Source organism: Leucoraja erinacea, chromosome 2 (genome assembly GCF_028641065.1).
Source record: "Leucoraja erinacea ecotype New England chromosome 2, Leri_hhj_1, whole genome shotgun sequence".
In the NCBI taxonomy this organism is placed as follows: Eukaryota; Metazoa; Chordata; class Chondrichthyes; order Rajiformes; family Rajidae; genus Leucoraja; species Leucoraja erinaceus.
In genome coordinates, this window is record NC_073378.1 from 113,356,626 (window position 1) to 113,378,694 (window position 22,069).

Sequence of the window (22,069 nt, forward strand, 5' to 3'; positions counted from 1 at the left end):
AAAAAAAAAGATAGAAACTAAGGTAAATTAAAGAGGGAGCTGAAGGTGCCAATCCAGCGGAAGTGAACAGCGGACATTTGCCGTGGAGATTTAAAGGTCCAAAATATCGGGAATAATGCCTTACTTTTGATGAAATTCAGCGAGCAAACGCGATAATTCCCGATATTTTGGAATCCTTAGTTTCTATCTTTTTTTTAACTGTAAATCTAGGTAGCTGTGCCTCATGGTCACCCCGACTGGCACAATAAATTGCAGATCAAAACCTGGCCGTTTTCTATGTTTTTAACGGGTGGGAAAGTGCGTGTTTTCCCATCCACTAACATGTCCCGGATGTTTAGCATGTCCTCCACTTGAGATTTTCGGTCACGTGGGTGCGGATCTACGCTCCAGTGACCTTTCGTGAAATCACCCTATAGTGCACATCGTCACTAGGTACAGACAATGCAATGTGCACACTGCTTTTAAAGTAATTAATATTGCATTGTCAACAGATAGAGGCATTAGAATGCGTAGGAAACGGGGAATCTGTAGCTGTGTTCAGACAATGTAATGTGTAGACACTGCATTCAAACCAAACTCCCTTCCATTGAAGGAAGACAAAATGCTGGAGTAATTCAGCGGGACAGGCAGCATCTCTGGAGAGAAGGAATGGGTGACGTTTCGGGTCGAGACCCTTCAGACGATTTAAACCAGCATCTGCAGTTCTTTCCTACACATTTTGTCCCTTCCATTGTCTCCATTTACACCTCATGCTGCCTTAATCAAGGACGAGTCGCACCCTGGCCATTCATCTTCTCCCCTCTACCATCAGGCAAGAGGTGCAGAAGCGTGAAAACGCACACCACCAGATTCAGGGACAGTTTCTTCCCAACTGTTATCAGGCAACTGAACCACAATGAGAGAAATCCTGAACTACTATCTACCTCAATGGTGGCCCTTACACTATCTTTGGTCGGACATTCCTGGACTTTATCTTGCATTATTCACGTTATTCCCTTTATCGTCAATCTGCACTGTGGATGGCTCGATTGTAATCGCTGATTGGTTAGCACGCAATAAAAACGTTTCACTGTACCTCGGTACATGTGACAATAAATTAGACTAAACTGAAGCAGTTAAACAAAAGCAGTTAATATTGTACTGTCAACAGATAGAGGCGTTAGATTGTGCAGATAATAAGCTGACACTGGCTGCAGGCAATGCAAAGTGTACACACTGCAGTCAGAACAGGTAATACTGTCACTGGGTGCAGATAATGCAATGTGCACACACTGTACGCACCGCATTCAAAGCAGACAAAAGTGCATTCTCGCCAGGTATAGGCATTAGAATGCTCAGGCAAAAGGTAGTCCGTCATTGGGTGCATTTACTTCTTCTTGCGTGTGGCGTGCACAGCCTAACGTTGCAGGTCAACTTGTTCTATTTGATCGTGTTTGTGCACGTCGGGTTGATTGCATTAGTCGAAACAGGGTGGACCACGTGAAGGTTGCAATCTCCTTTGAATGCAAATACTGCACCGGGTATGCACATTGCAATATGTGCACAATGCAAGTGATGCAAATAATACAGCACTGTCACTGGGCGCAGGACATTGCAAACTGCATTAGGAGCAGATAATTGTGAGCTATCAACGGTGCACAATGTGCAGACGTGGCATCAAGTAGAGATATAAATGCATTGCCTCTGGGTGCAGCCATTGCAATGTGTACACAATGCATTTAAAGCAGATAATTGTGCACTATCAACAGATACGTTAGTGACATTAATGAAGTGTATTCTAATTGCATTGATTAGGTGCAGTTGACTTGTCACCGGGTGTCGACAATGCAGTCTGTACTCACCATTCAAAAAATAACATTGCGCTGGATACAGCCATTAGAATGTGCAGATGTGACATGCAGTAGAGATATTACTACACTGTCACCATGTATAAATATTCCATGCTGTATACAATCAAATAATATTGCACTGACACCACGTTCAGACATTGCAATGTGCAGATATGATATCCAACATAGATAAACCCGTAAAATAAACACTAAAAGCTGGAGTAACTCAGCCGGTCAGGCAGCATCTCTGAAGAAAAGGAATAGGTGACATTTGGGTTGAGGCACTTCTTCAGAAGTTTGAAGAAGGGTCCCGACCTGAAACAACACCCATTCCTTTTCTCCTAGGCTGTGGGCCGAGCATCAAAAACGTGTCTAGAAATCCATATTCGTGACCCACGTCTCGGAACTACATTAAATTTTGCACAGATTTAGATGAAACTAGACCGGGGGGACCCGTTGGGTCCCATCCCCTCAACGTGTGGTTTACAGAGGGGGGGGGGGGGGGGGGGGGGGGGGGGGGGGTGGGGGGGGGGGCGGGGCTTCATTGCACTTCAATCCAGAGCCGGTGAGGCCTCCGGTGAGTGCTGCGAGGGGTCGGTCGGGCTGTCGGTGTTGCAACAAGCGAGCGGGCGGTCTGATGGAGCCGGCGCTATCTGGGTGCTGAAGGCAGCCCGTGCGACGTGCAAGGCAGTGGTGCCCCCCTCCATCGTCACCACCAGAAGGGCATGCTGACCAAGGTGGATGCGCTGCGGGTCCACACGTACGGAGCCAGCAGCCAGTCTCAAAGTGGCTCCAGCTCCAGCCTTGGGCAGCTCTGGGATGGGGGCAAGTTAGGGTTAGGGGGCATTTTCCTGCCTTAGCCTTCCCCCAGCCTGGCACTGCCCCAGTCCCACTATGGCCGTGAACCCCACTCTGCACACTGGCATCCAGTGGGGTCAGGAAACGGGGGAACCCAGAAGAACTGCCCTGACCTATTAATTAGGCTGGTTCAGGAAGACCTCTGCGGCAGTCATTCAAAAATAAACTCACAATTAAATGCTGAGTATTTCCAGCATTTGTTGTTTTTTTATTTTGGATTTCCAGTAGGAATAAGCAAGTTTATTTTGGGTACAACTTGTAGACTTGGATATAATCGCTCTATTACCATAAGAGTGATGCATTGCACTCACGTAATGATATGAAAGTCGATTGAATTAGCTTAAGGTTTATTATTGTCACGTGTACCGAGGTCCAAGCTTCTGCACCTTTTTGCCCAACTGCAGCCAGAAACAGAAGGAAAGACCGGGGTGGAACAAGTCTTTGATTCGATTATGAAATTAGATCCACAGCCCACAGATACAGAGGGCCAAAGCTCCTGTTTCCACACTGTGTCACTCCATAGATCCATACAAGACCATAAGACACTGGAGCAGAATTAGGCCATTCAGTCCATCAAGTTTACTCTGCCATTCAATCATGGCAGATCTATTTTTCCCCTCTCAACTCCATTCTTCTGCTTTCTCCCTGTAATCTTTGACATTCTTACTAATGAAGAAATAATCAATTTCGGCTTTAAAAATACCCTATGACTTGGCCTTCACACACACATCTATGGCAATGAATGCCACTGATCCACCACCATCTGGCCAAAGAAATTCCTCCTCGTTTCCATCCTAAAGCAATGTCCTTTTATTGTGAGGCTGTTCTCTCTGGTTCTAGACGCTCCCATTACTGGAAATATCCTTTCCATATCCACTCTATCCAGGGTACACAAAAATGCTGGAGAAACTCAGCGGGTGCAGCAGCATCTATGGAGCGAAGGAAATAGGCAATGTTTGATGCAAAACCCTTCTTCAGATTGATGGGGGGTGGGTTGGGGCAGGGAGAAGAAAGGAAAAAAGAGGAGGAGGAGCCCGGGGGCTGAGGGATGGGAGGAGACAGCCCGAGGGCTGAGGAAGGGGAGGAGACAGCAAGGACTAACGAAACTGGGAGAATTCAATGTTCATGCCCCCAGGATGCAGACTCCCCAAGCGGAATATGAGGTGCTGTTCCTCCAATTTCCGGTGTTGCTCGCTCTGGCCATGGAGGAGACCCAGGACAGAGAGGTCGGATACGGAGTGGGAGGGGGAGTTGAAGTGCTGAGCCACCGGGAGGTCAAGCTGGTTATTGGGGACCGAGCGGAGGTGTTCGGCGAAACGATCGCCCAGCCTCCGCTTGGTCTCACCGATGTAGATGTCTACTCCGCTCTATCCAGACCTTTCAATATTCCGATACCTGGAATAATCTCACAGTTACAATCTCCTTGGTATCTGGAATGCTGTTTTCATTACTTTCCTGTAGAGAAACCGCATGAAAACAGGCCCCTCTGCTCACAGAGTCTGCACCACCCAGCAATCACCCTATAAACTAGTACTATCCTATACTCTAGAGAATATTTACAATTTTACTGAAGCCAATCAACCTACAAACCTGTACGTCTTTGGAGTGTGGGAGGAAACCAGGAGCACACATCGCTTATTGTGAGGCTGTGCCGTCTGGTTCTAGACTGCTTCTGGAATGAATAGTGCCCCTCCCCTCTACTTTCAGCCTGAAGAAGGGTTCCAACCCGAAACATCACCCATTCTTTGTCTCCAGAGATGCTTGGTGACCCGCTGAGTTACTCCAGCACTTTGTAGCTATTTTGGGTATAAACCACCATCTGCAGTTCCTTGTGTAGGAACTGCAAATGCTGGTTTACACCGAAGATAGACACAAAACGCTGTTACTGTTATCTGCGGTACCTCCCTACACAGGAATGCCATCCTGCCATTAATGCTTCTTGATAAATTGCAGGTACATAAACTGCCGCTAATGTCCATTACAAATGGAACATATGCCATCAATCATATACCTCAACATGCAGGATTGACATTCAGTACTTTGGAGAAAAGCTCACAATGATTGAGACATTGAAATAATGCTCTCTGCATCTCAGATAGTTACACCGGCGAACATCTCCCATCTACACTCGTCCCACCTGCCTGCGTTTGGCCCATATCCCTCTAAACCTGTCGTATCCATGTACCTGTCCACTTGTGTCTTAAAACGTTGCAAACGTCTGTCTCAACTACGTCCTCCAGCAGCTCGTTCCATGCACTCACCACCCTTTGTGTGATAAATGTATCCCTCAATTTCCTATTAAACTGATGCAGGATTTGATTGCTGAGTTTAATAAATATATACACTGCGTGGATAAAGAGAGTTCCTTGCGTTTCACTGACACATAAACACAGCATTAGCCGAACAGTCAGAGCTAGATAAGAGTGTGCTGATGTAATCTAACTGGATAGTGTGAACTGAAGGGCGATAAGTACACACAATGCATTTCACACAAGGCCTTCTGTAATAGTCGGCAGCTGAATGTGGATCAGCACCATTTATACAAAAAACTCTTTCCACCTTTCCAGTAAGAGCTATGATCAAGCAAGTACATGTGTTAAAAAAACGGGGTGAAGTTTCCCCAAAAAAGATAACCTGAAAAACAGTAGAGTTATTGCACCGTGCCAAGCATGCAATACCATGATAACACAAGTGATTCTGCACTCAATATTAAAGGTCACCTTGCTCCGAAGGGCATCTTTTCTAATTTATTGTATATGTTTCAAAGTATATGCAACATATCACTGATGGGATACACAACAGGTCAGACCATCAGGCATCGGAGCAGAATTAGGCCTTTAGGCCCATTGAGTGTATTATACATTCTCTCATGGTTGATCTATATTTCCCTCTCAACCTTATTCTCCTGCCTTTTCTCTGTAACATTTGATGTCCTAACTTTCAATCTGCTTTAAAAATACCCAATGCTTTGGCCTTCACTCCCGTTTGTGGCATGAACCATTCTATCAACAAATAGAGAGCAGTCCTGACCTACCATCTACCTCATTGGAGACCCACAGACTATCTTTAATCAGTCTTTACCTGACTTTACCTTGCAGTAAACATTATTTTCTTTATCCTGTATCTGCAGTATATACAGTGAATGGCTCGATCGTAATCATATATATTCTTTCCGCTGACTGTACAGCACCCAAACAAAAAACTTTTCACTGTAACTTGGTACGCACGGCAATAATGAACTAAACTAGCTAGAAAAATTCCTCATCTCCATTCTAAAGGTACATCCTTTTATTCTCAGGCTGTGTCCTCTGGTACTAGACTCTCCCAATCCACTCTATCCAGGCTTTTCATTATCTGGTAGGTTTCAATGAGATCCTCTTCATCCTTCTAAACTCCAGAGTTAACGCAATCATCCCTGGGATCATTCTCGTAGTTGGGATCTTTTGGAAAGAGAAACAACAGCTAATGTTTCTGGTCAAAGACTGTCTTATGAAACATTTGCTCTGTTTGCTCTCCCTCAGATGCAATCTGACATCCTGAGTATTCCCAGCATTTTTTTTTGTAGATTTCCAGAACTTGCTTTTAACTTTTGAACTTTTATCAAGCAACTGAACCATCCTATCAACAGCTGGAGAGGTCCTGAGCTACGATCTACATCATTGGAGACCCTCGAGCTATCTTTAAATGGAATTCACCGGACTTTATCTTGCACAAAACAATATTCCCTTCATCATGTATCTGTACACTGTGGGTGGCTCGATTGTAATCATGTATAGTTTTTCTGCTGACTGCATAGCACACAACAAAAGCTTTTCACTGCACCTCGGTACACGTGACAATAATCTAAACTAAACTAACACCCAAAAAATATCTCAGATAGCAATAAGCAGTCTTTGTATTTGCGGCACCCTTTTTTTCATTATCTGTGCACTGTGGATAGCTTGATATAATATTTATGTACATAGTCTTTCATTTATAAACAACAGGTTTTCACTGTATCCTGGTATACGTGGCGATAATAAACTAAACTCAAACTTGCAGACTTACTGTTTTGGATATCACACCACACGAGAAATTCATTTACACTCAAGTAATGAAATGCATGCAGATTGAATTTAAAGTTACAGCCCAAAGCCACCAAAACACAAGACAAATGATGGCAGCTCCCTGTAGGAGAGACATCAGTAGAGGCAGTGCAGAGACAACCTAATATCATAAGTAAGAAGATTCATTGCTCACATCCATTTTCTAAGCCTCAAGAAGAAACATGCGTCAGTCAATTGTAATGAGTACACATTTCATTCACCGGTGAAGGGAGGTGTGCGTTTGATAACCCAATCATATACTGGCATCTACATGCCTAGTTTTTGTTGTCTGATAGTTTAACTGTGTAAAGGCATTTTAGATTCTCATGTGGCATTGGGTCTCTTGGTTAAACATTTAGGATGTGTGTTTGTTAACATGTGGATAGCTTATTACTGATTATGAAGTTGGTTATTGTCCTGCAGCATAGGTGTGTATAGGTAGTTTAGATACTACCTTGGCATTGGGCTTGATTTTCTTGGTTGAGCGCTTCTCCTGGTGTTATATATGGTTGTTCAAGTTCTTTGTGTTTTCACATTAATTCAAAGAAAACTATTCTGTTATTGCGAAAAATGTAATTCTTCTTGATAAATTGCAGTTGGAGCAAATGTCTGTTCGGAAATGCAACAGCATCGTGAAGTTATTCAGAACTGACAAAAACAAGGATGAAAATAAATAAAAAATTGGATCCATTGGGGTTACACTTCAAAGAACACTTTCACTTATCAGCCGAGAAGGAGGGTGAAAGTTTAAAGGAGATTTATGAGACAGATTTTTTTTAATACAGAGGGTGGTTGGCGCCTGGAATGTGCAGCCGGAGGAAGTGGCAGAAGCAGATAAGATAGCAATGTTTCCAAAGCATTTAGACAGGCAGGGAATAGAGTGATATGGACCATGCGCCGGCAGATGGGATTAGATAGATTGGCATCATGGTCATAGAGTCATAGAGTTTAAGACTACCGTTACTATCAACTTGAAAACCTTTGAGTGAAACAAACAATTTTGTAGGCAGCACAGTGGCGCAGCAAGAGAGATGCTGCCTTACAGTGCCAGAGACCCAGGTTCGATCCTAACTACAGGTGCTGACAGTACAAAGTTCATACCTTCTCCTCATGGGTTTTCCCCGGGTCCCCTAGTTTCTTTCCACACTCCAAAGATATATAGGTTTGTAGGTTAATAGGCTTTGGTAAAAATTCTAAATTGTCCCTAGTGCGTCCCTAGTGCTAATGTACGGGGATCGCTAGTTGGCTTAGAATTGATGGACCAAAGGGCTGTTTCTGCACTGTATCTCTAAACAAAAGGAAGCAGGTCCGTTGGCCCAACTCGTCCATGCTGACTTGGCATTCTGGGTTGGTTCCATTTGCCTGCATTTGGCCCAGAGCTTTCTAAACCATCCTCTTCATATAACTGTCCAAATGTCTCTTAAAAGTCACCATATCTGCTTTTATAGCGTACTCTGCTAGTTCTGTTATTCTGTGCTCTATCCTCTGCAATCTCAGCATGTTTTGACACCCAGGCAATTTGGTTTTAGACCTATAACAGTCCCTGAGCTACTGAAATAATTCCTTCTCTGCAACATCATGGACCACAGGATAATCATAGAAACATAGAAAATAGGTGCAGGAGGAGGCCATTCAGCCCATCTAGCCAGCACCGCCATTCATTGCGATCATGGCAGATCGTCCCCAATCAATAACCCGTGCCTGCCTTCTCCACATATCCCCATATCCGCTCCACTAGCCCCTAGAGCTCTATCTAACTCTCTCTTAAACCCATCCAGTGATTTGGCCTCCACTGCCCTCTGTGGCAGGGAATTCCACACATTCACAACTCTCTGGGTGAAAAAGTTTTTTTCACCTCAGTCTTAAATGGCCTCCCCTTTATTGTAAGACTGTGGCCCCTGGTTCTGGACTTGCCCAACATTGGGAACATGTTTCCTGCATCCTCCTGCCCAGACATCCATCCCCAGCTGTATATTCTGAGCACACCATATAAAAGAGGCATCTTGTTGTTCTCTACCTGCAATACTAATTTCCACTGGCAACCAATATTACATAGTGCACTCAGGGTTACCAACTGGGAATGAATTTCTGCGCACATAACCTTTAATTATTTATAAAATACCTTCCAAATTTTTAAGAAAATATTTTATTGACTTTGTATCACAGATAATTATGGCAGAAAAATCCAGATTCAAACTCAGAGAGATTTCTTAACAAAATTGTTTTTCACTCAAAGATTTCCAGGTTGATAGTAAACGCCACCTATTCCTTTTTCTTCTGAGATGCTGCCTGCCCGCTGAGTTATTCCAGCATCTGTGAGCTCCAGGTTGTTGCAATGGCACCAGGACGCCAGCTGTGTCACTTCCTATCTCCCCCTCCTGGATCATTCCAATCAGGGTTGTGTCGTCCGCAAATTTGAGAAGTTTGACAGAGGAGTCTGTGGAGGTGCAATAGTCGGTGTAGAGAGAGTAAAAGAGAGGGGAGAGTACGCAGCCTTGCGGTGCTCCTATGCTGACGGTCTGCGGGTCCGAGATGTGCTTTTCCAGCCTCACATGCTGCTTCCTGCCTGTCAGGAAGTAGATGATCCACTGACAGAGGGGATAAGGCACAGTCAGCTGGGAGAGTTTGGAGTGTAGTAGCTCTGGCACAATGGTGTTGAATGCAGAGTTAAAATCCACAAACAAAATCCTTGCATAGGTCCCCTGGCGGTCTAGGTGCTGGAGGATGAAGTGCAGGCCTAGGTTGACTGCGTCATCCACTGATCTATTTGCCTGGTATGCAAACTGCAGGGGGTCCAGCAGGGGCCTATGGGCCTAGACTCTTCCACTAGTGGAAATATCCACTCCACATTCACTCTATTCAGGCCTTTCACAAGTTGGCAAGTTTCAATGAGGTCCCCCCTCATCTATCTAAACTCCAGTGAGTAAAGGCCAGAACAGCCTGAACTACCCCTCAATCCAGTTTTGGGATTACAGTTCAACTTGAATGGCAGGAGTATGCCCTCAATTCAACTCCATCAAAGGAGAAGATTGTGGCCACACAGACTACAACTGCAATTTCACATTCCTGTCTTCCTCCAATAACCTTCACCCCTTGGCAAGTCAAGAAATCTACCTGCCTCTGTCATAAAATTATTCCAGACTCTGCTTCTAAAAAGTGCTGGAGTAACTCAGCAGGTGAGTCAGCATCTCTGGAGAACTTAGATAGGCGACGTTTTGGGTCAAGACCCTTCTCCGGACTTTACTTCCAACACCCTTGAGAGCGAGAGTTGCGAAGACTCACAATCTAGTTAGAGAAACATATCACCGTGAGTCTGCCACCACCAACCTGGCCACACTCTCGTTTCACTGCTGCCATCGGGTAGAAGGTATTGGAGCCTGAAAACTGTGACTTCCAGGTTCAGCAACACATCCATCCCAACAACCATTAGGCCATTGAACATTCCAGACTCCAACTGAACTCAAAACTATGAACAGTCTGGGTTGCACTTGGTACTTTGGGCTTTGTCTTGTTTTTGCACTATTTTGGGTTTTTCATTTATTGAACATTTTGTTTGTTTATTATGTTATCTATTGAGTAATGTGTTTACAAACCTGTTGTGCTGCTGTTGCAAGGAAGAATCTCCTTGTTCCGTTCTGGTAGATGTGACAATAAAACACTCTTGACTCCCCCCTATTCCAGCTATCAGTCTCGTAAAGCATCTCTGTAACACTTCCAACACATTGCCACTATGTTGTGGCAACGCCTATGTCTGATGCAATTGAAGCATGACCACCATCCTTTTGTATTCAGTTGATAATCTTTTGATAGCTTTCCAAATGATTAACTTTACCTACATATTAGCCATTTGCAAGCCGTGCACTCAGAGACCCAGTTCCCTCTTCACAGGCTTCTAAAAACATTCACCATTTAGATAATATAATTCAGTTTTATTTTTTGCCCTAAAATGGGCAATTTCACATTTTCCCCACATTCTAATGTGATTTCAACCCAATAATGATTAGGGGGCGAGAGGGGCAAAGTTTAAAGGAGATGAACAGTAATTTTTATTACTGTGACTGGGTGGAGAATCTTTGGAATGCACTGCCAGGATTGGTGATGGAAGCAGAAATGATAGTGGCATTTAAGAGGCTTTTAGTTAGGTACATGGATATGCAGGGAATGGAAGGATATAGATAATTTGCATGCAGATGAGATTAGTCTTTCTTGATAATGCACAGACATTGTGGGCAAAAAGGCCTATTTCTGTGCTCTACAGTTCTATGTTCTACGTCCCTTTTGTGAAATTTAAAACATGCTTTCCTTTTCATTTCTGACAAAGGGTCCTTGACCCAAACAGGGCGACTGTTTCTCTCGCTTTTATGCTACTTGATCTTCTGAGAACAATTTCTGATTATAGTTCAATTTTCAGCATTTGCAGTTTTTATTCTCCAAGATGTTAATCGCCCCTTCGAGTCATACTGATGTGGAAACAGGCCCTTCGGCCCAACTTGCCCATACTGTCCCGCATACCTCTGTTTGGCCCAGATCCCTCTAAACTTGTCTTATCCACATACCATGGCTAAAATGTTTCTTAAACGTTGCAATTGTACCTGCCTCAACTAAGTCCTCTGGCAGCTTGTTCCATGCACCCACCATCCTTTGTGTAAAAAAAGTTGCCCCTCAGGTTTCTATTAAATCTTCATTTCTTCACCTTAAACCTACATCCTCTAGTTCTCAATTCTGGGCAAGAGACTGTGCATTTACCCGATCTATTCCTCTCATGATTTTGTATCTAAATAAGGTCACCCCTCATCATCCTGCACTCCAACAAATAAAGTAATATCCTGCTGCTCAACTTGTCCCTACAGCTCAGGGCCCTGACTCCTGGCAACATCCTCATAAATCTTCCATGGATCCTTTCTAGCTTGTCAACATCTTTCCTATGAGATGGTGGTGAGAACTGAACACGGTACTGTAAATGCGGCCTCACCAATGTCTTGTACAACTGTAACATAACCTGCCCACGTCTATACTCCAATACTCTGACTGATGAAGACCAATGCACCAAAAGCCTTTTTGACCACCCTTATGTCCTCTTCACAAGTTAATCCCTGTGTAGCCCCCTCTTCGCTCCTCTTCACAACTTAAGGGCCTGTCCCACTCAGGCGTCATTTGCATGTCATTTACGCGTCGTCATTTATGCGTCACGACGCACGACGCGTGTGAAGTAACGCGCACGTGATATAAGCATGGCGTGCATTACGCACGCACGGCGCGTGGTGGCGTACGCTTAATGATGCATGGGCTTCACAAAATCTTCGCTCGCCGCCTGCGTGACACGCACCACATGACGCCCAAGCGGGACAGGCCCTTTAATTTCTTGCCTACTTTTGCGTCATGAGAAAATTTGGCAACCAAACCGTCAGCACCTTCATCCAAGTCATTTATACACATTGTAAAAAGCAAGGCCTCAGTACTAATTCCCATAGCAACCAAACATTAGATGTTGTCAACCAGAAAAGTACCATTTTATGCATGATCTCTGCTTCCTGTAGGTGGGTTCATCTGGATCCACACCAATATGTTACTTCCAACACCGAGCCCTTATTTGCTGAAATATCCTTTGAAGTAGCACCTTATCAAATGTCCTCTAGAAATCTATTTCCCCTTTATTCACAGCACAAATTCTTCAAAGAATGCTACATGGATTACAGGTACTATTAGCTATAAGAACAGGTTGGACAAATGTAGATTATTTTTGCTGAAAAGGGGAAGGGTGACCTGATGGAAGTATATAAAGTTATGAGAGCCAGAGATAGGGTAGATAGTCAGAATTATTTTTCCAGCATGGAACTGTCAAAGATGAGAGGACATAGCTTGAAGGTGAGAGGGGCAAAGTTTAAAGGAGATGTGTGGGCCAAGTTCTTTTACACAGAGGGCCGTGGCGGTCTGTTGCTACGGGGGGTGACGAAAGGCAGTTTAAGATAGGCAGGGATCTGCAGAAAGTGGAGAGATATGAACCACTGTAGGCAGATGAGATTAGTTGAACTTGGGATCATATTCAGCACAGGTGTTTTGGGTCTGTTCCTGTGCTGCTTTGCTCTATGTTTTATAACTTCAGTAATTTGGTCAAAGGTGATGTCTCTTTTCACAAAGCCTTGTTGACTTTGCCTGATTGCACAGAATTTTCTTTCAAGTGCTCTTCCACGTAAGAAGAGGAATCGAGGACTAGACGATGTAGGTTTAAGGTGAGGGAATGAAGATTTAATAGGAACCTGAGGGGCAACTTCTTTACGTGGAAGCGCGCCGAGACCTGGGTAGGTTTGATCCTGACAATGGGTGCTGTCTGTACAGAGTTTGTACGTTCTTCTGGTGATGGCATAGCTATTCTCTGGGTGCTCCAGTTTCTTCTCACATCCCACAGACGTTCAGGTTGGAGTGGAATGGAATACATTATTGTCACATGTGAGAAGGCACAGTGAAATTCTTTGCGTACATACCCAAGGTATACAAATAGCGGCCACCAAAGGGGCTGACAACGTTACAAAGTACGCCCGCCGGCTCCCCCTTTGTTCTCCCCCCTCCCCCAAGGTTAATTGGCTTCTGTAAATTGCAAAATGTCCCTAGTGTGTATGGGTCAGGTCGTGGCTATCCCTTGAGGTCGAGGATGATGGTCTACATTCTGTTGTTTTTATGGACTCTCAGGTGGCTTATGTCCAATCCTGGGTTTGAACGTTCTTCGGCATTCAGGACAGGACAGGTAATTCCAGACGGAAGACTGGGCTTTGGTTGTTGCTGCCTCTCTTTCGATAGTGCTAGTGTATGGGGTGAACACTGGTCGGCACAGCCTGGGACTGTAAAATGGTGCCTAAATAATAATAATAATAATAATAATAATAATATTTTATTGTCATTGCACACCAGTGCAATGTGGCGCCTCTTGCAAATGGACAGTGGGCAGTTCTGTACATTCTGTACTAACCGGGGGATAGTGCTCATGTACAGGGACAGTCTTGCTGAGCTGTACAGTGAAAAAAACATTTCACTGTACCTGGTACACGTGACAATAAAGAAACCATTGAACTATTGAGCTGCCTTGTTTGAGCTATTTCCCTCTCAACCGTTTCCATTTATATACCTGCCCAAATGGCTGGGTCAGGTGAGGCGGCTGATCTCAACCTCATCACGACTTCCGCGCCAATCGCGGCTCTGGAACCCCAGCCCAGCCAGAGCCGGACGATGCGTTCCCAGAGCCCGAATTCTGAAACTGACTTTGCGGGCCAGTTTCTCGGCCTCTCAATGGCCGAGGCAGACTGAGCATTACCGTTCTCGGACGCTGCGACCTCTCTTGGTCCAGCAAAACGGACAATTCAGAAAGGTTCTGGAACCAAGGATGCTGGAACATCGGTGGTGGACCTGTGCATGCTTTGAATCTTTTGTGCCTTCTACCAGATGGGAGAGGGTGGAAGAGAGAATGACTGAGGTGTGAGTAGTCCTTGATTATGCTGTACTTTCCCCAAGGCCTGTAGATGGAGTTAATGGGGAGAGGATGGCTTGCTTGATGTACAGAGTGGGCAGACTTCAGTTCTCTTCTGCTTTGGGCAACTCACTGTAAGTGTGGAGACACTATACGATCTATCTACTCACCAACCAAGTTCACATTTGTTTACATTTTTTGTCCACAGAGATCAAGATAATGTCTTCATTACTTTAATTAACGTGGACACCCATTTCCTTTTCAAGGTTCTTGGAAATATCAGGAACGTCAAGGCTTGGGGTTACAATTACCCAGTCTTTGATGTGGGATGCAGCACAGGGTCATGATGCTAGTCAACTACCACAAATGCAAGTAGCCATGGAGATATCCAGACTAAACCTCCAAAGACAACAAGGCTACATTGTCACGGCACCCAGGACACGGAGTCAACTTCAGATTGTGTAGGGAGCGACTGCAGATGCTGGTTTAAACCAAAGATAGGCACAACATGCAGGAGTAACTCAGCGGGACTGGCAGCATCTCTGGAGAAAATGAATGGGTGACGTTTCGGGTCGAGGCCCTTCTTCAGACTGATGTCAGGGGAGAGGGAGATACATGGATAAGGAAGTGTAAGGTGTGCAAACAGGACAAAGGGGATCGAGATGAACGAAAATGTAGAATAGACCATTGTTAGCTGGGTGAAGATAACAGCAAAGCAAACAGAGATAAACTGCAGTCGGAGGCAGTAAGACTGGTTTGAAGAACGGGGAAGGGGGAGGGATGGAGAGAGAGGGAGCGCAAGGGTTACTTGAAGGTCGAGAAGCCAATGTTCATACTGCTGGGGTGCCAGGCAATTCAGAGGGTCTGGTGGCTTTAAAAAGTTGAATGATCTCATGCACGAACAAGCTCAATGATTCAAAAGTAATTCCATTCCTGATGTTGCCTGACCCATTGAGTTCCTCCAGCAGTTTGTGTTTTGCTTCATATTATAACATCAGAATCCGAATAGTACTTTATTTGCCAAGTATGTTTTGCAACAAACGAGGAATTTATAACTTTGGTAGTCTCTTGTGTAATCATAAACCAGTAAATGTATATTCTACAGGAAAGCCCGATTAAAAAAAAAGAAGAAAATTAGGATAACAAGAAATATTTTGCCTTCTCATTGGAAGTTGCTGTTATCGTTCATCACTCATTCATGAGCAAGACAATATATCGAATCTATAGTGTTGCGATGTTTAGCTTAATTCAGAGGTAGAGCGTGGAAACAGCCCCTTTCAGCCCACAAAGTCCACGCCGGCTCATGATCACCCGTCCACTAGTTTTATCCTACATCCTAGGAACAATTTACACCAGCTGATTAACCTACAAATCTGCATGTCTTTGGAGTGTGGGAGAAAACCGGGGCACCCGGAGAAAACCCACATGGTCACAGGGAGACCGTAAAACTTCATACAGACAGCACCCATGGTCAGGATCGAACCCGGGTCTCTGGTGCTGCCAAGCAGCGGATCTACCAGCTGTGCCACCGTGCCACCCACAGTGTCTGGAGACGGCGGAATAGACCAGTCTGGTCGTGAAAGCACCTTCCATACTGGTGACAGAGGTGTAGAAATGTTACAGTGATGAACGAAGACAAAGAATTTCCGTGCCAGTAACCAGCTGACAAGACAGCGAGAGCAGAGCAGAGCAGTTGACAGTAGTTATTGATAAAGCCATGCTTAATTCTCCCAATCACCTCCCTGTATCACTGCCACGGGCAGCGCAGTGTCACAGCTGGCAGAGTTGCTGCCTCACAGCGCCAGAGACTGGGGTTTGTTCCTGACCTTGGGCGCTGTCTGTGTGAAGTCTGCACATTCTTCCTGTGACCACGTGAGTTTCCACCCGGTATTCCGGTGAGGCAGCGGCACTACCCGCTGCGCCACCCTGCCGCCCTGTCATCAATAAAGTTATGGAGGAAGCTTTGGATTCAGTGCCTAATGGTGAATATTTCAACCTGTCCATGCTGGAGATGCATGTTGAATGTTGAATATTGTCCATTATTGAGATTCAGTGCCTCAAGTTGTGCAGTTTTGTAGTTTCAATGCCCAATGCAGTTTGTTTCTTGGGTCAATAAAGCTTGCACTTTGCGAGAGACAGCACCCAGGATTTAGTTTCAGAGCTGATTGCAAGAATGGCTCTGTGCCCATTCATTGTGCTGTGTGAAATCTTGGCCCGCCAATGTGTCTGAGGTTTCCCACTCTGAGTCCACAGTGCTCCACGAACATTGCTCAAAATTCATTGAATCCATTGCTCAAAATTCACAGAACCAATATTATTTTAAATGGAATACGTCAAACTCAGAACTAGCTTCCGTGCATTACATTTAAAATAAGTTATTCACTTCCTACGCAAATCGATACTCGATGGAAAAGCACAGCTCAAAAGCAAAAACAAAACAAAGTGCTAGAGGGACTCAGCTGGCCAAGTGGCACCTTCAGTGGAGGTAAGTGGATGTTAAGTTTATTGTCACGTGTACCGAGGTACAGAAGCTTTTTGTCACGTGCTAACCAGTCAGCAGAAAGACAATACATGATTACAATCGAGCCATCCGCAGTGTACAGATACATGATGAAAGGAATAACGTTTAGCGCAAGATAAAGTCCAATAAAGTCCGATTAAAGATAGTCCGCGTATCTCCACTGAGATTGCTGGTAGCTCAGGACCGCTCTCAAACTGTGACAGAATGGTTCAGTTGTCTGATAACAGCTAATGATCACTAATAACTATACTGATATTGAGGTTTCTAACATTGAATTTTTTGGTGTATTAAGTTATCTATGAGTTCTGTGTTTATAGACCTGTTATACAGCTGCAAGTAAGAATTTTATTGTTCCGTTTTCAATACATATGGCAATTAAACACTTGTATTAATAAATAACTCTTGTACCGTGCAGTGGAATAATGACAGTAGGGTTAGTTCAATCCAAGTAAAGCATCAGATCGGGCAGCATCTGTGGAGGGAGATGGGGAGACGATATGGGTGTATGAAACGAGCTGCCAGAGGATGTAGTTGTGGAAGGTACTATAGCAACATAGAAAAGACACTTGACAGGTACATGGTGTAGGAAAGGTTGAGACAATAGACAATAGGTGCAGGAGCAGGCCATTTGGCCCCACGAGCCAGCACCGCCATTCAATGTGAACATGGCTGATCATCCCCAATCAGTACCCCGTTCCTGCCTCCTCCCCATATCCTCTGTCTTTAAGAGCCCTATCTAGCTCTCTCTTGAAAGTATCCAGAAAAACTGGCCTCCACCGCCCTCTGAGGCAGAGAATTCCACACTCACAACTCTCTGTCGAGGAATATGAGCCAAATGCGGAAAAAGGAACAAGCTCACCCGCATTTATGGGGTATCTTGGTCAGCATGAACGAGATCAACTTGTACTCCCACTGTACAAGTTAATTCAAGAGTTCTCCCCTGATTCGAACTCTGAGATTTATGGCAATGGCCGCTCGTAAGTACTCGGGGCTCTCGTGGACATTTATCAACATGTTGAAAAATCTTCACGGGTCTTCCCAAGCTTACCTGCCGTTAGCGAGTCTTCCCAAGTACCTGCCGTTAGCGTTACGAGCCGCTAAGAGACGTCCCCGAGCTCCGACGTACCCGCTACGTACATTCTACCTGCTTACCACGAGTTTGATTTTTTTTAAACTGTGTGTAGGGGTGTACATACTGTACTTTTTTTCGTTTAGTATATTGTTTACCAAGTTGACATATTCTGTTGTGCTGCTGCAAGTATGAATTTCATTGTTCTGTTTTACTGTTTGGGACATATGGCAATAAAACACTCTTGACTATTCCAAAGCATGTGAAAGACAGTTTCACGCTTCTGGATTTACACAAAGATATTTCTCAGAACAAACAAATGTACAGGCCCTGTGCTACCACAATAAAATCTGGCGATAAATTCACAATATAGGTTGCTTATTACAAAGTATCAGGCACAGATGGTGGTTATTTAATATTTACAGGGGGATTTGTCACTGCACTTATTTTACAGCCAACAAGCAGTACAGATCAAAACACTCGTGCTGCCTGGAGTAAGTGAAGTCGAAAGCAGTGATAATTGATTTGATATTCTGCAAACGCAGGAGCAAAACAACTTTTAAATCCAACATTTATAGGTCGTTTGACCTGCCTGCAGCAACTCAAGCCATCACAATTTGATCTCCGCCCAGAACACACTGGGGCGGCACAGTGGTGCAACGTTAGAGTTGCTGCCTCACAGCGCCAGAGACCCGGGTTTTATTCTGACTATGGGTGATCTCTGTAAGGAGTTTGCATGTCCTTCCAGTGACCTCCTGGATTTTCACCAGATGCTCCAGTTTCCTCCCACATCCAAAAGACATGCAGATTTGCAGGTTAATTAGCTTCTGTAAATTGTCCCGGGGATGCAGGATAGAACTGGTGTACAGGTCATCGATGGTCGGCGCAGACCGAAAGGCCTGTTTCCGCGCTGTATCTCTAAACATCACTCCGCGGACTCTCCGTGTACATAGTCGCAGTCCCCCGCGGTAAAACCTCTACACTGCCAGAGGCACCCTTTGCTGTCAATGAGTCTGTAATCCAATGGCCCAGCCACTCTCTTCAGCTGGGGAGACAATCGACAATAGACAATAGGTGCAGGAGTAGGCCATTTGGCCCTTCGAGCCAGCACCGCCATTCAATGTGAACATGGCTGATCATCCCCAATCAGTACCCCGTTCCTGCCTCCTCCCCATATCCCCTGACTCTGCTATTTTTAAGAGCCCTATCTAGCTCTCTCTTGAAAGCATCCAGAGAACCTGCCTCCACCGCCCTCTGAGGCAGAGGAGGAAGGTTCTTGATGGACGAAGAGAAGGAAAGGTCAATTGTACAATCCTTGTCCCTCAATGTTGAAATGGAGTCCCTGGTCATTATCCCACTGATGTTTGAGGGATCTGCCCGTGAATGAATTAGTGTTTAAGTGTCTGCACGGTACATTAGGGGGTGCCAAGTGGCTGTGCAAGCCAGAAAATAAATTGTTTCCTCTCTCTCAAATTACTGACTACAGCGTATCCCACATTAAAGGGGTAACGTCCCTAGAAAACCATCTGCAACACAATGTTATGCAACGCAATCTCTTTTCCCCATTGAATCTCATGTCATAAATGAGGATGCAGTTCTATGGGGAGTTTTTCTCTCCGAGGTAAGTCTATAGATCTATAGGGATAGGGAAGGCACCAGATCTAAATGGAAGGAAATTCAGATTGTATTGTAGGCTGAACAGAAAGGGTTGTTGTTTTAATTAGCTAGATATGGATGATCCATTGTTAGATCAAGCACAATTGTATGACCATCTACAACCATCAGGCTATTAAACACTACGACATCCAAATAGGCCCTGAACCATATTGACGGGGGCGTTATTTTTTACTTTGCACTGCTATTGTCTATTTATTTATCTGTGTTTTTATATATACTGTACTTTTCTGTTGCTGTTTATTATGGGTTTTACAGAGTACCATGTTTATATGTCTGAAGAGAAGGAATGGGCGCCGTTTCGGGTCGAGACCCTTCCTCAGACTGACTCTGAAGTTACTCCAGCATTTTGTGTCCTCCAGAGATGCTGCCTCACCCGCTGAGTTACTCCAGCATTTTGTGTCCATTCCTTCTCTCCAGAGATGCTGCCTCACCCGCTGAGTTACTTTTGTCTACTTTTGATTTAAACAAGCATCTGCAGTTCTTTCCTACACATGTTTACATATGTGTTGTGCTGCTGCAAGTAAGGATTTCATTGTTCCATTTTGGATCATATGACAATAAAACTCAGGACTCTAAAGCATAACTCTTAAAGAGCCCGAAGAAGGGTCCCAATCTGAAACGTCACTTATCCATGTCTTCTAGAAATCCTGCCTGACCCACTGAGTTACTCCAGCATTTTGTGTTTTTTTGGTAAACTAGCACCTGCTGTTGCTTGTGGTCTACCCTTAAATAGTCTCTCCCGAAACAATTGTAGCAGTTCTATTCATCGAAATTCGGAATTTAGTTTGGTTTAGTTCCGTTTCGACATGCAGCCTGGAAACAGGCCCTTCGGCCCACCGAGTCCATGCAGACTAGGGATTCCCGTACACTAGCACACACTACACACCAAGGACAATTTACAATTTTTACCAAAGCCAATTAACCTACAAACCTGGATATCTTTGGCGTGTCCAAGGAAACCAGAGCACCTGAGGTAACCCAACGCGTTCACGGGGAGAACGTACAAGCTCCGTATAGACAGCACCCGTTGTCAGGATCGAACCTGGGACAATGGCGCTGTAAAGCAGCAACTCTACTGCTGCGCCACCGTGCCGGCCTCCTCTCAGCGAGTCCCACTGAAGTAGTTTAGAAGTCCAATCACCATTGTACATTGTGTACAACAAGCTCTCACAAACAGAATATAATGACATGATTATTTGCCTCAATTAAGATACATTTTGGTCTGTTTAATTATGAGATTAAATATTGAGATAGATGGAATCCCATACCTTCTGCGAGATATTGCCATAGAATCTTTTCCATGCCCCATAGATAAATTGCTGGTTTAAAGTTAGGGGTGGCACAATGGTGCAGCGGTAGAGTTGCTGCCCCACAGCGCCAAAGACCTGGGTTCAATCTTGATGTCGGGTACTGCCTGCGTGGAGTTTGCACGTCCTCCCTGTAACCGCGTGGGTTTCCTCCGGATGCTCTGGTTTCCTCCCGCATCTCAAAGACCTGTAGGTTTGTAGGTTAATTGGCCTCTATAATTGGCCTTCTACATTGGAGTCACTCCCTTGCCTGGGATCGCTCCAACTGCGGCGGCGGACTTTATATCGGGAGCTCGCAGTCTCGGGAGAGGCCGTGGATGTCGGTGGGCTCTAACGTCACGGAAGGTTCGACCAGCCCCGACGTGGGGTTCGATCACCTTGCATCACAGTGAGGAATGTGGAGGATTCACTGTGATGGATGTTTATGGTAAATTGTGATATTTGTGTTCCGTTGCCTTTTATTTGTATGACTGACTTGGCAAATTAAATTCCTCGTATGTTGCAAAACATACTTGGTTAATAAAGTATTATTGTGATTGTGATTGTGATAAATTGCCCCTAGTGTGTGGGGAGTGGATGCAAGAGTCGGGTGACGTAGAACTCATGCAAACAGGTGATCGGCGTGGGCTCAGCGGGCCAAAGGCCCAGTTTCCGTGCTCTTATCATTCAATATAGAAATAAAGAACTACAGATGTTGGTTAATACATGAAGGGACCCAAGGTGCTGGAGTAACTCAGCAGGTCAGGCAGCATCTCTAGAGAACATGGATGAGTGACATTTCGGGTCGAAACTCTTCTTCTGAGTTGCTGAGTTACTCCAGCGCTTTGAGTCCTTTTCTGTATCTTTCCAATGTTTCAATAAATCAAAATTCATATCAACAAGGTACCTAGGACAGCACAGCACAAAGTAGTGTAATACTGGATAAGATTTTTGTGATTTATATTCTGGAGTGTAACTTTTATCAAACACCTCTGGCTCAGAAAATAAGTGCAAGCTCCTGAATTACAGATGAAATGTTCCCTTCCTGTTGTCATTACAATGCATATAAATAGGTTAGAAGTGTGTAGGAAGGAACTGCGGATGCTGGTTTACTCCAAAGATAGACACAAAAAGCTGGAGTAACTTTGTGGGTCAGGCAGCATCTCTGGAGAAAAGGGATAGGTGACGTTTTCGGTCAAGTCCCTTCTTCAGACTGAGCATCAGGGGAAAGGGAATCGAGAGATATAGACAATAAATACAACACAAGAAAGAACAAGGAGCAAAA

At 44.7% G+C, this 22,069-nt stretch overlaps 1 protein-coding gene across 5 annotated transcripts in view; it reads right to left on the minus strand.

Annotated features, from left to right (window-relative positions):
• Window positions 1-22,069, minus strand: part of LOC129714375 (5'-AMP-activated protein kinase subunit gamma-2) — a 376,688-nt gene that overhangs the window by 63,627 nt on the left and 290,992 nt on the right. The gene's annotated exons all lie outside the window — the stretch shown is intronic.